We start from the raw sequence: 2,870 nt of genomic DNA, 5'->3' as shown, positions 1-2,870 counted from the left end.
CACACACACACACACACAAACACACACATACACACATCAACATCGACTATGCCGAGAGTTAGCTACCTCAAAATTACAAAGCTCTATCTGCTCAGTAGCCTACACGTTTTTGAGAAATTTGACGTAAAAAAAAATTATCTAGAGTTTTACATCATGGCACGCCTTTTCAAATGCAATTCTTTATAATATATATTTGGAGAACGACTCCGAATAATCTTAAGATTTTGATAGAGATGAGAGAACATAAAGTTTTTTACCTAATGGTCTTATAGAAACTCAAAACGGTCGCTTTTGCATATTCGTCATTAGCTGTCGTCTGCAATTTGCTTCAACCAAGACATCTCCATTTGTTTTTTTAGCTGTCCGTGGGATACACAGCATGCGTCTTTTGAACCACAACTCTGTCGCCACAATTGTTCTTTTCATCTGCCTATCGATTGTCTATGCTTTGCATCCGTATAATGAGATTAGCTCGATGTAGCTTTTAAATACTCTTTTTCTTGTTTCCAGTGACAGATTGTTGTTTGTGAGTATCTGTTTCATTTTGTGGAAGGTTGTTTTTGCTTGGCAAATGCGGCTTTTAACTTCGGCGTGACATCTCCCATCCGATGATATAATGGTCCACAAATATTCAAAAGTGTACTTGCTACCGGTTAGGCTAACGGACCGTAATCGTGAGATTGCTGGCTCGGGGGTTCGAGCCTCAGCTCGGCCCGACGCAGTGTCCTTGGGAAGGCGCACTACACGATTAAAAAACTTAATATTGTTGAGAGGGACGTTAAAGATAAAATATATTATCATTTTTCATCCACTTGCATTTGATGTTAAGATAACGGTAATGTTAAACACCTACATAGAACTGTATTATACGAGAGTGGGTGCTATAGAAATTATTATCATCATTATCACCATCACCATAACTATCATAATCATAATTATAATATATAGATAAAAATAAATTATTATTATTATTATTATTATTATTATTATTATTATTATTATTATTATTATTATTATTATTGTCATTTTTATTTGTATTACGATATTATTATTGCTTTCATTATTATTATTATTATTATTATTATTATTATTATTACTGTTATTACTATTATTGTTATTATCATTGCTACTATTATTGTTATTGTTGTTGTTGTTGTTGTTGTTATTATTATTATTATTACTATTATTATTATGTGTTTGCCATATTATTATTATTATTATTATTGTCATTTTTATTTATATTACGATATCATTATTACTTTCATTATTATTATTATTATTATTATTATTATTATTATTATTATTATTATTATTATTATTATTATTATTATTACTATTATTACCATTATTGTTATTATCATTGTTACTATTATTGTTATTGTTGTTGTTATTATTATTATTATTATTATTACTATTATTATTATTATGTGTATGCCATATTGGAGAATGTCGAAAAAGCACACAAACAGATATCTTGTGAAAGCACAGGATACGCTAACATAAAATAAACATAACCCTACACGAACACCCCCCCCCCCCCCCCAAAAAAAAAAACAACAAAAACAAAAAAACAACAACACACAAAAAAACCCAACAGCAACGAAAAACAAACAAGCCAAAAACAGAGAAAATCAGTAAACAAATAAATAAATAAATAAATAAATATATAAAAGAAATAACAAAGAAAGAAAGAAAAAGGAAAACGAGAGAAAGCAACCGGCAGATAGGAGTGGACATGATCAGAAGTATGTCTACGCACCTTCTATAGTAGAGTATAGCGGTAGAAACACGAACGCTGGAGTAAAGGACATGTACTTCTTAATCTAACGAACGTTTCAGCTTTATATAGTCCGATAAATGTTGTATTCTTGCACGCGTCACTGATGGTCAGGGGCGAAGGCTGACTTGTTTGACAGGGTAATCAAAGTGAAACGGGACCAGATATGGCCTGTAGATATCACACAAGAATCTTACTCGAGGCGACGACTCTGAGTTGTGAATGAAAATCCGGAATTCATTTTGTATGTTCAACCGCCAAAAAAATCGGGAAAGTATCTTATTAAATATCAGTTCCAACTAAAATTAAATTTAACTTTAGATGTGAATACATAAACACAAAGCAAAGAAGCAGAGATGTCAGTACTAGATTTATATGTTGTAGATCTACCAGTGAGTCTAACTCTTTGGTAGAACATGACAATTACCATTTTTTAAATTTCACATTTGGCTGTTTTTGTTACCCTTTCGCGGCCAGGAGCTGGTGTCATAATCGAGGTCACGATCTGATTATAGGACGGTAAAAAGTCGAGGAAAAAAAACAAGCACATGCAGATTATTAGGAGTTAGTTCCCCTCACATTCGTGAGGTAGACTCGACCAGTGTTAGTTAGCTTTTATATAATCAGGGCTTGTGATTGGATTATAACTGTGGCCCCAAAGGGGTGAACAGGGTATATGTGGCAATGAAACAGCTTTGACTGCTATGCACATGTTCCCTTCAACTCTATAGGTAGACTCTTCCAGCCTCACTTTGAGCTTACTTAATCAAAACGTGCGACTGCTTATGGAGTGGCCCGAGAGGGGTGAGGAAGCTATTTCTGTGGCCGTGAAACCGTTTTGAATGTTAGGTATACTGTTCATTGTTGAATTACGGACGTCTTTTTACAATTTAATTAAAGAGATTTACGGTTTATGGGATGGAATTTGACAGCGACAAATGTTCAAAATTAGGAAAGGGAAGCAGTGATTGTTTGATTATATAGGCAGCTTCGCCCCTGCAGTGATGGTGGTGATGATAAACACACTAATTATGTTCTTCCACTTGAAAGCAGGTCTGGGTACAGCACGGCGTAAGTACAATTCAGTATATTA

General features: G+C 33.6%; 2 protein-coding genes across 2 annotated transcripts in view; both read right to left on the bottom strand.

Moving 5' to 3' along the window:
• LOC106011009 overlaps positions 1-1,793 on the bottom strand; it is a gene marked incomplete in the record, with an annotated part of 8,133 nt that extends 6,340 nt beyond the window's left edge. Inside the window, 1 exon segment of the mRNA XM_013091483.2 lies at positions 1,768-1,793.
• LOC101850140 overlaps positions 1-1,804 on the bottom strand; it is a 17,467-nt gene extending 15,663 nt beyond the window's left edge. The window contains exon 1 of the mRNA XM_013091482.1: positions 1,760-1,804. The gene's annotated coding sequence lies outside the window, so the exon portion shown is untranslated. The remainder of the gene's footprint in view (positions 1-1,759) is intronic.
• Between the last annotated feature and the right edge of the window lie 1,066 nt (positions 1,805-2,870).

This window comes from Aplysia californica, unplaced genomic scaffold (genome assembly GCF_000002075.1).
Source record: "Aplysia californica isolate F4 #8 unplaced genomic scaffold, AplCal3.0 scaffold00037, whole genome shotgun sequence".
Classification (NCBI taxonomy): domain Eukaryota; kingdom Metazoa; phylum Mollusca; class Gastropoda; order Aplysiida; family Aplysiidae; genus Aplysia; species Aplysia californica.
The sequence above is the reverse complement of the archived record's forward strand: the minus strand, read 5'-3'. Positions and strand labels throughout refer to the sequence as shown.